Raw genomic sequence first — 14774 nt, 5'->3', positions numbered from 1 at the left:
CATAATGGGTTCTAATGTCAAGGTTCCCATCATTTGCATTAAATGACACATTACAAACACAACATGCAAAGTGTTGCTTTGACATGAGCCTGACCGCAGCTGTCCATTCCTGTTTATGCATCTAAAGTTCGCAGCACAACCCAAGACATACTGTATGAATTTATGATCACTAGTAGATAGTAATGGTAAAATGTTGAGACATGTTTTTTTTTTTTTTTTCCTTCAAGACTGTTGGAAGACCATTTCAGGTGACTAGCTCTTGAAGCTCATCAAGAGAAAGCCAAGAGTGTGCAAAGCAGTAATCAAAGCAAAAGGTGGCTACTTTGAAGAACCTAGAATATGACAGATTTTCAGTTGTTTCACACTTTTTTGTTATGTATATAATTCCATATATAATTCCACATGTGTTAATTCATAGTTTCGATGCCTTTAGTGTGAATCTACAATTTTCATAGTCATGAAAATAAAGAAAACTCTTTGAATGAGAAGGTGTGTCCAAACTTTTCTGTACTGTATATATAAACTTTTTTTTTTTTTCAGGAAAAAATCATGCTGTAAATGACAGTTGCCATAGAAAGTTGTTACAGTGATTAATGTTAACATTATGAATTGTTGAAATCATCATAGCGGGATGTTTAGACTTTGACGAGTAGATCGACACTTTTAGAATGACTGCTTTTAGATGTATGAAACCATCTGTACGTCACATTATATTCACTTCATATTCTCCCCCGAATAACCATAAATGGATAAAAAAAAAAAAAAAATGTATATATATATATATATATATATATATATATATATATATATATATATATATATATATATATATATATATATATTATTTGCTTCTTCTTGAGTTTTACGCAAACAATCTGGCTGTGTGTCTCAAAGAATTTGTTTGAATAAATTATAAATGTTCCACTGAAGAGATCATGCTAATAGAATTAAATTCTCATTGATGATTTGATTTCACACTTTAATATTGACTAGTACATTTCTGATACTTTCATTACAATGCATTATATTACCTTTACAGCAGTACTAGTGTTCATAAATGTTCAAAGGTTTGTTTGACAGTATTTAGTTTTTTTTGTAAGTCCCAGTATTGTCATTTGGAAATGCTCTTGTTACTATTTGAAGCCTGATTTTTGCAAAACAATCTCTACTAGAAGCCCACTTTTGTCTACCACTAGTTTTTCAAAGTATATACAGGAGCTGTCACTAACACTGGAGCTGTCAAAATGATGCTTCAACATTAGAAATCTGTCCTCTTCACTTCTTTGTTCCTTCTCTCATACTGTAGAAAAAAACATCTCTGTTCTCAGCTTCTGAGTGAACCGAGAACATCTGCAGTTTATTTCTAAATCCATACAAAATTGCCCATTAGTTGTGTGATGAGCAATAATTCATTCATCGATGAAATGCTCATTAGTGTGAACAGCTGGTGTTTAATGGAGGTGAGAGAACATTTGAGGAAGAGCGAGAGCTGGAAAGTGTTCTTTTAATCACCGTGAGGTCTGTGGTGGGATTGTTTGATTGTGGTGTATATGCTGTGTGGTGGGTCTATAGGTGCACAAATGGGACATGCTGAGCTCCTCAACTCCCTTATCTCACCACAGAAAGAGACAATATCATATCGACTAAAAATGAACAAACACAAATTACAAGTCTAAATGAGAGTAAGAAATCGGCAACATTTTCATTGGTTTGGTAGGACCCTGCTTTTGAGCCTACTGTCATTTTTGACCCTAGAAAGTAGTCAAACATGCAATGTTTGTGTTTGTGTTTTCCTCGTCTTCTACGATTCATGCTCGTCAGATTATTTTATATGACCAAAATGAGTTCTTGGGGAAAGTTGCGCAGTAAACCTGTGTAACATTATTACACCATTACCAGAGTACAGGTTGACGGCTGTACTGCGTTTGAGCTCCGTCACTATATTCTTTTCATTGACTATTTTTAACTTATAACTTTAACTTTGACTATTTATACATCATCGTTTCCGTTTATATAACGTGTGAATATATCCTCTATTGTATTCTACAACAAAAACAATCAGAGCGCCTCGCTATCACTAGTTTTATTATTATTTTTATTTTTTCTAAAATCCTGTCAAATGTGCACAAACTACTAGCTACTACTAAATATTGTAGAAACATAATTTTCTGTAAAGTTGCTTTGTAATGATTTGTTTTGTAAAAAGCGCTATACAAATAAACTTGAATTGAATTGAATTGAATTGAATTAACATTGTTGAATCCCAAGAAATGCTAATGCTGCCATTGTTTTACCTGATTAATTAAAACTGGGAATTAGCCGTGTCTGTAGTAGGAATTGGCATTTTTGTGCTGTTTTGTAATATTTTAATCTGTGTATTTTTGCATTCAGGTCTGTTAATTTGCACTTTATCTGGAAAGAGACAGGGACAATGAAAGGGAAACCATGATTTTTTTTTTTTATTTATTTATTTTTTTAAAAAGCTCCCAGTTTTTCCTGAGTTCATTTAGATGGAGGCAGCTCATGATCTGGGGTTTTTAATATGTCGGAGCGGCTCAAACTCTCCATCTTGTGCATTTGAGAATGCAAAACACATAACACATAAGATAATGCTGTAACCAATTTAAATAAATAAATATAATCAAATGAAATGAGGAATGTTTTGTTCAAAGGCTAGGAAGTTTAAAAAAAAGTCATAATTATAGTGTTGTGGTGTGACAGTTTGTAGAGATGTGTTCATCTGTTCCATTTCAGGGCATTGTATTGCTCAATGGTAATCAATCAGTGTACATTACTGCAGATTGAGGCCAATTGTGGCGAATAAAGGACAAGATGCAGTCTACTAGCACAAGATGATCTCTACAGATCCTAGCTTGACCAAGTACTGACTCGTTTGTCGAGAGAGATGTTAGGTTGATGGTTTGATGGCGCTTTAATCTGCTCCTCTGTCCCTCTGTGAAATGATTCAATATATAGACCTGTTTGTTTGTGTTTGGACCCTATAGGTGGGTCTGAGGGACTGCGCCGGTCATGTGGGGATCTGGGGGTGACCGCCGGTCGCTGTTGGAGTGATTTAGGTGGGGGAGCCACAATATTTACCTCATATGTTTCAATGATGTCGTGTTGAGAGAGGAAAGCATGGCAGCATGACGTTTACTAAAGCAGGATGGAACGAGACCCAGAAGCCTCTCATACTTTCCCAGCCATGACTGTTTGTCCGAGGGAGCGTAACTCCCATGAATGATACACACTTCACAGAAAGCCAATGCCTTTTTGCTATGTGTGTGTGTGTGTGTATCTGACTCTATAAGCAGCATTCCTCTTGTGAAACCGGAGTCATAGAGAGTGCTGAGGAAGAATGGAACCTATTCAGCCGCACCACTTAATCAGAGTCCCTCAGCGTCCCTCACCGTGTGTCTCAGGTGCACGGCCTCTCGTTTTATTCTCCATTCTTCACCATTTTTTGTTTCTCTTCCAATCTGTCAATCTGTTTCTCCTCTTACTCCCTCGCTGTTTTTCTCTCTGCCTCTCAACTGTAAAAATGGTCTTGGAAAGACAGTGTTCTTTTGGGGGAACCCATTTTCTTTAACCATGAATATTAACACAAAGTAGTTGATTTTAGTAGATATGTCTACTTTTGCTCCAAAGTACACTTTTTGTGTGTGTGTGTGTGTGTGTGTGTCTTATTTTCTTAGAAAATTCCATAGCAACCTTAAAAACACATTTACTAGAGAAGTAATATTGTGTGAGATATTGAGAGTTGTTTTTAAAAAATATACTACTGATCAAAAGTTTGGGTATGGAAAGATATTTTGAATGATTTTAAAAGAAAACTCACCAAGGTAGCCTTTATTTGATAATACTACAGAAAAACTGTAATACTGTGAAATTTAATTACAGTTTGAAATAACTGTTTTCTATTTAAATACAGTACAGACCAAAAGTTTGGACACACCTTCTCATTCAAAGAGTTTTCTTTATTTTCATGACTATGCAAATTATAGATTCACATCTTTAGTCATGCCTGGTGCAAACTCAAGATAAGTAGGGGCCACAGAGAGGGCCTGAAGGTCTCCTACTCTCCGCAGAGAGGTGATTGGCCAGAGAGGCCAACAGAAAGGAGGTTTTAAGTGTGAGATGTCTGTCTGAGATATCTTGAATAGGTTCAAATGGGGGTCTGCACATTGCCTCTAACACCACAACCAAGTCCCACGGGGGAATACGGGACCGTACTGGAGGTTTCAGCCTCAGCGCACCGCGGAGGAAACGTGTAACTAGGGGGTGTCTTCCCAAAGACTGGCCATCGAGAAGGGCGTGGTAGGCCGCAATAGCCGCCACGTAGACCTTCAACGTGGAGTGGGAGCGAGCGAGACTAGATCTGAGAACCATACTCGGCCCGGCCAGAACGGGGCTACTAACAACAGACGGACCCCGTCCCGGCGCACTCTCGCCAGAACTCCCGGGAGCAGAGCAATAGGGGGAAATGCGTACAGACGAAGCCTCAGCCAGGTCTGTACCATAGCGTCCAGTCCCAGAGGAGCTGGATGAACTAGAGAGAACCAAAGGGGGCATTGAGACGTCTCTTGAGATGCAAATAGGTCTACTTGAGCCCTGCCAAATACTCTCCATATCTGCTTCACTACTTGTGGGTGAAGTTTCCATTCCCCGGGCCCCTGCCTCGACAGTGTGTCTGCTCCCACATTTTGTTTCCCAGGAATATATACTGCTCTTAATGAGAGGAGTTTGCTCTGGGACCACACCAGGATCCAGTGCGCCAGCTTGTACAAAGGGCGCGAACGCAGACCTCCCTGGTGGTTGATATAAGAGACCACCGATGTGTTGTCGGTGCGCACCAACACATGGTGACCCCTTAGGTCTGGGAGGAAGTGCTTCAGTGCACGATAAACTGCTAGCATTTCTAGACAATTGATATGCAATGTTTGATGGTGATCGCTCCACAGACCACGGGCAGGGTGGCCACTCATGACTGCACCCCAGCCAGTGAGGGATGCATCTGTCGCTAGCATTACACAGCGACAAAGAGCTCCCAGCACCGGGCCCTGTTTCAAGAACCAAGGTTTCTTCCACACGTCTAAGGCACGTAGGCAACGCCGCGTGACCTTGATAGTGCGAAGTAGATTGCCCCTCGGGGAAAATCCCTTGGTCTTGAGCCACCACTGTAGGGGTCTCATGTACAGCAGGCCAAGAGGTATCACGTTGGACGCAGCTGCCATCAGACCCAACAATCTCTGAAATTGTTTGACAGTGAGTGACTGGCCTTCTTTGACTCTCTCGACTGAGATGCGGATCAACTCGATACGAGCAGGGGACAATCATGCCTGCATCGCAGTCGAATCCCATACTACGCCTAGATAGGTGGTTCTCTGAACCGGAGAAAGCACACTCTTCTTGTCGTTCAGTCTCAAACCCAGCTCCCCCATATGTGCGAGGACGACATCTCGATGCCGAACCGCAGCCTGCTCTGACTGAGCTAAGATCAACCAATCGTCAATATAGTTGAGAATGCGGATGCCCTGCATGCGCAGGGGGACCAGAGCCGCGTCTACACATTTTGTGAACGTGCGGGGTGAGAGTGCAAGGCCGAAGGGAAGTACTCGATATTGGTAAGCTTCGCCCCCGAAAGCGAACCTCAGAAACTTCCTGTGTTGTGGAAGGATGGATATGTGAAAATATGTGTCTTTGAGATCTATTGTGACAAACCAGTCCTCGGACCTGATCTGCGCTACAACATGCTTGATTGTGAGCATTCTGAATTTTAGTCTCATAACTGAACGATTTAAGACCCTCAGGTCTATAATCGGACGCAGCCCCCCATCCTTCTTCGGAACTATGAAATACCGGCTGTAAAATCCGGACTCCCTGTCTTGAGGAGGGACCACCTCGATGGCCTCCTTCTCTAATAGGGTTTTCACTTCCTGTTCCATAACCAGACCCTGCCTGAGGCCGACTATTGTCTGAACGACCCCGTTGAATACTGGCGGCACGGAGCCGAACTGAATGCGGTAGCCTTTTTCTACTGTGTGCAGGACCCATTGAGATACATTTGGCAGTAGTTTCCACGCTGCTAAATAATCTACTAAAGGAATCAGTCTCTCGAATCCCTGTCGAGCGACTCCACATCAACCTCCTCGGAGGAAGAGAGGCGGAGCGTCGACCCCTCTCTCTGAGTGGAAGGAACCGCTGAGCGTGCTTCCGACTCTAGGGATTGGGTGGCAGAAGTGGAAGGAGATAGGGACTGGCCCGTCTCCATTCGAAGAGGGCCCTCCGGGAACGAAGCAGCCGCACCGACATACGCTCACAGTGCGGGCAGTCAGCCCCCTCGAGAGCCGACTCAGCGTGCTTCGAACCCAGGCAAACCATGCAAAGGCTGTGTGTATCCCCACCCGTATATATCTTGGGCAGGGAGGAACACACAGCCTATAACGCGATTTGGAATCGCCAGTGTGTTTAACTTTCGCCTTGCTTTTTGGCATGTCTAGGAGCTCTTAAACTGGACAGACAACAGTAAATAAGACTCACAGACAAACAGTTTGACATTCACACACAGAGCGCTTGCTGAGAGACGCGAAGCTCACGCCAGTTTGCCTGTTTATGAACAAATCCTGACTAATATGTAAATGATATCCATTTTTTATGCATTCGTTTATCTATCTTGGTCAGGTTTAAAGTTAATACTTATAAAGTTCATTGAACCAAATCGAGTAAAACAATCTTGCATTCAAAAATCAGCTACTGTATAGCATTACAGGAGATTACAGATGACAGCTCTGTGAGGAAACCTGAGCGTTATTGAATCAGTATGTATGTCAGGGCGCGAGCACCACTGTGTAACCTGTTTCCCGCTCGCTCTCTTTCTCTCACTTTTTTCCAGCTCTAATGCACAGAACAGTGGCGTCTTTCTCCCGCAACCCAAAGTGTCAGTTTCTTCCTCCTCATCTTTAGACACGGCCTTTGCCAGCGGCGTTCGAATCATGCCCAGAACACACTGCAGCACTCTCCACAGGAAATAAAAGAAAAGAAAAGAGAATGTACCTGATGTCTGGAAAATGAAAACTCAAGTGCAGTACATCTCTATACCATTCCCTGTTGGATTTTAGAATGTTTGAGAATTAGATTATTTTTTACACTATATCTTACCTCGCCTAAAAAAGTTTCCAACCCGCATTGTATTATTTGTGTTTAGCTTTGTTTTTCCCATCAGAGCTGACCCATTCTGGGGTTTTGACCCACCAGTTGAGGACCATTGTTTGAGACCACACAGACAACAGAGCCAGTCATCTGAGTGCTTTAAAAGAAATGTCCGATGGTTTGCATGCTCAGTTGTGCGAGGGACGGAGTGGAACGCAGAAAATTAAACATACCTGGGCTTTTAATCTGGTCCCTACTTTAAATCCAATCATATCTGCTTCATAGGAGAATTGAATGCCATCTGCATTCGTTATCATCACCTTTTGTATCATTATCTGCCAAACTCGTACAGTTTCTCCTCTACCTGCGTTTGGCCTGGACACCTGAGTACCAAGATCATGTGTAATGTATGCTTATAGCAGCCAACAACTGCCAGCCATGTGTATGTGTGTGTGTGTGTGTGTGTGTGTGTGTGTGTGTGTTTGGCCTCTGCTGCTAGTATAATAGATTTTTTCCAGAGGGCCATCTGTTCTCTCAAAGACTCTCTCAGATTCCATATGGTCGGGATGGAGTGGACACATTCTGATGGAGAACCACTGGTGCCACCAAGGGCCATATCAAAAGGGCCAAACCAGTCATATTAAGTTTTTAAACCTGGTGCTTTTTTAAAATATATTTAATTTTAAATATAAACCTGGTGCTTTTTTTCATAAATATATCCCAACCATTTTTTTTTTTTACAAATTACATTCAATGAATCAATTTGGCACTATATTTGATTACCAAATACTGATTGCCTTTAGCTGAGAGAGACTGAGAGGACTATTGACTAGATGACCGAAGAAATCTTGAAACAGTACATGGGGTGAGGAGATCACATATATACTGGAGAGCAAGTCCATGCAAAGCTTTAAAAACGAAGAGCAGATTTTTAAAATCAACATGGAGCTTGACATGGAGCCAGTGTAGAGAGGTGAGTGCAAATATAATGTGCTTTTTAGTTCCAGTCAATTCACATACAAACAAGATACATTTATATTAATGATACTGATATATGCAAGCCTTAATATTCACATAAAAGTGTATTTTATCAAAGAGAGTTTAGATATTTAGATACGGCAAAAATATGGAGAGACTAATTGGGTGCCACGTGTTTTTGCAGAGATACAGACTGACTGTTCCAGTCTGGCAAATTCAATTAAAGGAGAGAAGAGGAGGCTTCATTCTCTTCCTCTGGTTTTCTCTCTCCCTCATCTCTCTGGTCCTCCCCCGTGTGTGGTTATGATCAATGTTTATGCACCATAATGTTTCCTGACTCTCCTGAGGCGTCAATGTGAAGGAGGGATTGACCCATCTCATGCTATGTTAGTGGGTCACGTTGAACTGCTGTCCTGCTGATTAAGTGCCGGGGGCCGCTGCTTCTCATTACGGCTACACGCGGAGCCCCGAGCTGCCACACGTTCAGAGCATGTGTGAGAAGTCTCACCACAAGTGCTTTGGGAATCGGAGTCCATTTCCTCTGTACGCCACTGCACCAAAAAAAGAGCAAGAAACGCAATATTATTGTAGAAGAAAGGGGCCATTTGTACTTTTGGTCATGGTGTTTAATGAGCCCTCAGGGGCTATACCTACAGTGCTGCAGATTTGGTGAAGATGCAATGCATAATGTATGTCTGAGAAAGGAGGTGGTAGAACCCCATTACCCACAATCCACATGCAAAGGAAACACAGTGTTTACCTAAAAATAAATAGACAGAGTGATCCTCAGAGGTTTAGTCTTATACATGCACGTTTATTAAATACAGACAGAGGCCGCTCAGCTACGCATTCCCAAAAAGTAAACATATATGCACAAACAACCCGATTAAGATGCACAGACATATACAGACTCAGATGTATACAGGAAAAAATGATGAATTCCCTGCTAAAACCTGTCGGGCACCTAGTTTTTCATCTCGCTCCTTCTCTCCTTTACGTTGTGTGGAGTAAGACCTTGGCTTTGTGAAAGGACATGAAGTGAATGGGCAAAAAAGCTAGGAAAGCAGAAAAAAAATATTAATTTACTGTTCCAGTTCAAAGCTTGGGGCAATTTGCCTCCATCTCCTAGCCTCCCTCCTCCACATGTATTTACCTTTTTTTTTCCCTGCATTATATGCTTCACATATCTGAGCCTGTTGCATCATTCTTTTTTTGGACTGAGACGGTTAAACTCACAAACTGTAAAAAAGTAAATTAAATACTGTTTTACATTTAACTCAAGCATCTTCTTATAAATTTAATCTGGTCCGTATAGGATTTATAGGTAGGTTTGTCGTCTTTCCAGCACTTCACAGCACGGTCCAATTTCAAATTTGATTTAACCCGTTGTTGAAAACTTCATACATAAAATAACAAGGAAAAATCATAAAATAATGTTATGCTGACATCACATCTGAGTTTTTAACACCTGTAATAAAATATATAATAATACAAAATATATATAATAATATTATTATTTTAAAATATTGTTGATAACATTTTATTGTGATATTTTTAGACCAAGGATAAAATGAACTGAACTTGAATGCACTGTAAATTGCTTTGAAAAAATGCCAAATGCATACATGTGTAATAAACAACAAATACCAAATTGCATGCAGAATATGTTATGAACGCAAGTACTTGCTTTTTTACGGCATAATTTAAGTTTGTTCTTTGTATTTGTGTGTAATATATCAGCGTATTTGCACATGATACTCATTTTGCATACTATTTTTCGCAAACTAAATAACAAAGAAGGCGTATTTGGATGCAGAGAGTATTTTCATCAAGCTCTAGAAAAACTACAAAAGCGATAGCTTAAATTTGAGTTTAAGTTTCCTTTTAATTGTGTATGGTCCTCAGTCACTTTTACAGATTCAATTCCTCCTCTTGTTTTACTTTTTATGAACAAGATTAACTCATATGACAAACTGAACCAGTTATGTTATTCTTTACAGAAAACAGAAACAAACAGTCCAGAGAAGAGCGTGTACTGCAACATGTGTGACTGTGCCCTGATTTTTGATGGGGTGAGAGGTTGTTTTTGCCTAGAGAGGTGGAATGCATGCAGCATGTGCATGTTTAAAGCAACGTAACGGGAATTTCCACACCCAGATCCTACATATGTGTATTATGGAATTTGAAGGTACAATATGTGTGTGTACTAGGGGTGCTAATACTATCCAGGACCACACAAGCATGAGAGGATGGGTCACAAAACATCACCCCTCTCCCACAGGCACCATCATCCTGGTGAGCGCTGCCACCTTCTCGGCTTTCAAGGCTGCAGAACATCCGGGAGAGGGCCCCAGCTAACCCACCCGGTCCAGCTACCCACCCACCAACACCTTTAATCTCAGGGGTGTGTGCGAGCTCCCTCGGCCCTCCGTATGCCACAGCGCTCTACATTTATAGCTCATTACGGAGGTGACTGAGATGAGGAGGTGATGGGTGGAGGTGACCGGTGGGGAGAGCGAGATGATATAGGAGCGTGATGCAGGAGGAGAGCAGCGTGTGGCTGCTTCAAGGGGTGGGTCGCTGTGCAGCCCACTAGAAGCATTTACAGACCATTAACGCCACAATCTGCATGCTGGTCTACAGTGAGTCTGGGTTTTTTTTTTTACAGTACAAGTGTGTGAATGGTACTGCTTTTTCTTTTTATAAATGTGGCCTTATTTATTTCTCTAGTTTTATTTGCTTTGGAGTTTTGGCCAGCAGCTGGTGTGTTTTATTTGTGTTGTGCTTGTGTAATGCTTGGCTTTTTTACAGTGTGTGTGTGTGTGTTTGTGCTAAGCAACAACTAGACATGTTGTTCTGTCTTTTATGAGAACTTACAGAACATAAATGCCACTGCCAGCAATAAACACATCAATTTTCTCTCAAAGTGACAGGCGAGCTGTGGGGTAGAACCATGAGAAATGATAGAAATTCCTAAGATCACCTTTAACACAGTTACTTCTTGCACGACTATATGCAAATTGAAAGGGCTGTGTGATGTTGTGGTGTGTGATGTGATTTCACATGCCGATTGAAATGGACTCATAGAAAACCTAGAAATTCCTTGAAAATTTGTTTTGGGCTGGCAGAAAAACTGTCATCATTAACTTAACCTCATGTCATTCCAAATATTCTGTAAAACACAAAAGAAGATATTTTGATAAATGTATCAGTTTTTTTGTTTGTTTTCATCCATACTATGCAAAACTGTTAAGAGTGGTTCAACAATATTCAAAATATCTTCTTTTGTGTTCCACAGAAGAAAGAGAGTCATACAGGTTTGGAATGACATGAGATTGAGAAAATGAAGACTATACTTTCACTTTTGTGTAAACTGTTCATTTAATAAAAGCATAAAAATCATTTCTATAATGAAAAAGCATATTTCTAGTTGCTAGATTCTAAAATATTGAATTGACTGAATATTGCTATCAAGTAGATTAAAACGAAAGGTTTTGTTGCCATGAATTGCTCAAATTGGTTCACAAATCGCTCTGAATGGTTCAGTAACAAATAGAATTTATTAGCAAATGTGAAATGCAGAAGTGTCTTTTAAAGGGATAGTTCACCCAAAAATGAAAACTTTGATGTTTATCTGCTTACCCCCAGTGAATCTAAGATGTAGGTGACTTTGTTTCTTCAGTAGAACACAAACTGAGATTTTTAACACAAACCGTTGCAGTCTGTCAGTCTTATAATGGTGGTGAATGGGAATCACAGCATAAACAAACAAAAACAAATCAAACCCTTCGGCTCTTGACAATGCATTGATGTGTAAAGGCACAAAACGAACGGTCTGTGCAAGAAACTGAACAGTATTTCTATATTTTTTTAAACTAACTTAAACTAAGATTCATGCAGTGTCCAAACTGTTAGGACTCTCCTGAGTGCATTCTCAAGCAGGCGCTTGAGTCATCTTCTTCTTCTTGCTTTATGGCGGATCGTTGACTTATAAGTGCATTACCGCCACCTATCTCTCAATGCTCAATTTGAGAGATAGGTGGTGGTATTGCACTTATAAATAGACGATCTGCTGTAAAGCAAGAAGAAGAAGACACCTCACGCGCAGGCTGTGTTTTGAGGAGGCGCTCATACAGTTCAGGCATTGCAGTGCATCATCTCTTTAAGGTCATGAAACCTAATGAATTTATTTACTTGTATGCTGTATATTTGTTAGTTAGCTAAAATTTTCCCCTATACAGTAGCGCTTACTGTTGTGCAAAATTTAAAGGATTGTCACATCAAATTTTGTGACAATCGAGAACTTAACCAGAGGGAAAGATTTTCTGTATTTTACTCATACAAAGTTATTTTGCACCACATTCCATGTGATTCCAAGCCAAAATGAGCCACATGAAAAGGGAAAAGGAGACCTCAAACATGAAACACTGACTTTTGTTTTTCACAGAGGAAAGAAAGTCATACAGGGTTGAAACAACATGGGGGTGAGAATTCTGACAGAATTGTCATTTTTAGGTGAATGGTTCCTTTACACAAACAACCCAAGGGGGTTTGAAGTCAGTGAGGCTTGATGTTGTGGCTGGTTTTTCCTGCTCTGCTGTTGTGTATGTGTCCAGCTTCTGAGAAACTGTGAGGGAAAGCAATCTGTGTTCAAGATAGGTAGTGATAGGCAATGCCTGCAGCTGAGATTGCCCAGACTGGTGAATGCACTGGCAGCGGGTGTACAGATCATAGGAGCCAAGATCCCGCATCTCTGCTTAAATTCCCAGCATAACCTACCGAGTGTCACTGAGTCACAGGGTTGTCCCAGCCTCTACCAGTACACACAACACACACACATGCATTGGAATTCCCTTTGTTTTCATTTGGCCTGACTCCTGCTCCACTCATAAAAATACTATACCTGTTTATCTGATGCACTGCCATACCTCACCTGCTGTGTTTGCTCGGAAGTGTGCTGGAGCATTCAGGCTCTGTCAGATATCTCACACTCTACAGATGGCAGTTTTATTCTGTGATATCTCAATTGTGTACCACTTCCCTGGGCACAGACCATGGTGAAGTGTATGAACTACACACAGACAGGCAAGAATTGTAAGGGGGAAAGGAGATGGATCTTTAACTGGGCTCCTGTCCAAACACAGTGGCGTCCTTTGACCCTAACTGCATCCCTGACCTCTGGCTGTGTTCCATTTGTCTCTCTACATTTTCTTCTTAAAGTCATGCTTATTTTATGTGTAAGCATGAAACATGATTAATGTCATAATTTTTGATAGTAATGCACATAAGCTGTAGCCTGACTTCGTCATACTCATATTAAAATGTTGTGGGCGGCGTTCGGGCTGGCACCCAGGCTACATAAGCTGGGTTTCCATCCAAAGTTGCGAATTTAACTTATGCGCAAAACTTAAAAAAATTATTTTTTAAGGAAAGAAAACTAACAAGTATTTGTGTGATTATTAGTTATGGCAGTTTGTGTGAAAGACACTCATAGTGTAAATTTGTGCATCAGTGCTTTTTGACAATATCGGCAATATTTCACAATCTTTATACTTTGTTATGAACAAATATTCCTTAATTTGATAAATTTAAAAGTATAGTTTATCTAACATTTCCCATCCTTTAGCTTCATGTCTTTTCAAACCTGTATAACTTTATTTTCATGTGTTTTTTTTTTGTTTGTTTTTTTGGTCATACTACTCTTGTCAACTACTATATCTTGTTTGGCCAATATTTTCTCGAACTGCTAGACTCCAAGAAAACATAAAAGCTCCATAAAACTAATCCATTTGATTAATGTGTATGTGTTATATTTTTTTAAGTTAAGGAATATACCCGAACTGCTATGACCAGATCATTGATTCACTGACAACTTGAGAACTCCATCAGTCTGACAGTGAATTAATCTTTCTCATTGAAAGATTGGACTCAAAAGAGTCATTCATTCATGATTTGAATATTGCTTAAGATAAACATGCCAAAGAGAGACCAAAGAATAATGACAATCACATTTATGGAGCCCTCCTTGATTTTTATTACATTGAAAAAAGTGGCCAGCATAAAATAATTCACATTTTAAGTTCTACAAATAAAGCTGTCATACAGATTTGGAACAACTGTGTGATAGTAATAGATATCCCCATTCTTAAAATTTTACAGTAAAAAACTTGTATGTGTATGTGCGACACTTGATGTGGCTCCAATCACTTTTAATCAGCTTTGAATTCTCCCATCATTTTTTTTTTTAAATCGTACAGAATGAAGCACTTACAATGTCAAATTGCACAAGCATTTTAAACATATTTAATTAATCACATGTGTTTAACTTTGACAGCCCTAGAAAGTAGGTCATTAGACGGCTGTGGATTCAATCCATTCAGCTTCACGTTGCGTCAGAGGAAGAGCAGTGCGCGATCTGCCACGATCTGAGGTGAAGTTCACAGCCTGACACTGAACATCCATCTGACTGCAGTGAGATCATTTGATAAGTTGCTAGACTCAAGCAATTCCTATTGGTATATCGTAATGAAAAATAAATGCTGAAGCATCCGTCTTAAAGTAAATCTCAGGTTTTTTATGCCTGACTGACTGGCCTTGTAAAAGATTAATGGAGCATGATTTAGCTATGCACAAAGGCGGCAAACCCA

The 14774-nt window shown here is 40.3% G+C and overlaps 1 protein-coding gene across 2 annotated transcripts in view; it reads left to right on the top strand.

Annotated features, from left to right (window-relative positions):
- The window catches only part of LOC128025212 (thyroid hormone receptor alpha), a 122936-nt gene that overhangs the window by 68574 nt on the left and 39588 nt on the right, over nucleotides 1–14774 (top strand). Inside the window, exons 3-5 of one of the 2 annotated variants that reach the window (XM_052611338.1) lie at nucleotides 6893–8122; nucleotides 8312–10315; nucleotides 10409–10769. The exons of the other annotated variant lie outside the window; for it this stretch is intronic. The gene's annotated coding sequence lies outside the window, so the exon portion shown is untranslated. The remainder of the gene's footprint in view (nucleotides 1–6892; nucleotides 8123–8311; nucleotides 10316–10408; nucleotides 10770–14774) is intronic. 2 annotated transcript variants of the gene reach the window in all.

Source organism: Carassius gibelio, chromosome A12, assembly GCF_023724105.1.
Source record: "Carassius gibelio isolate Cgi1373 ecotype wild population from Czech Republic chromosome A12, carGib1.2-hapl.c, whole genome shotgun sequence".
NCBI lineage: Eukaryota > Metazoa > Chordata > Actinopteri > Cypriniformes > Cyprinidae > Carassius > Carassius gibelio.
Note: the sequence above shows the minus strand (reverse complement) of the source record. Positions and strands in the feature narration are given on the sequence as shown.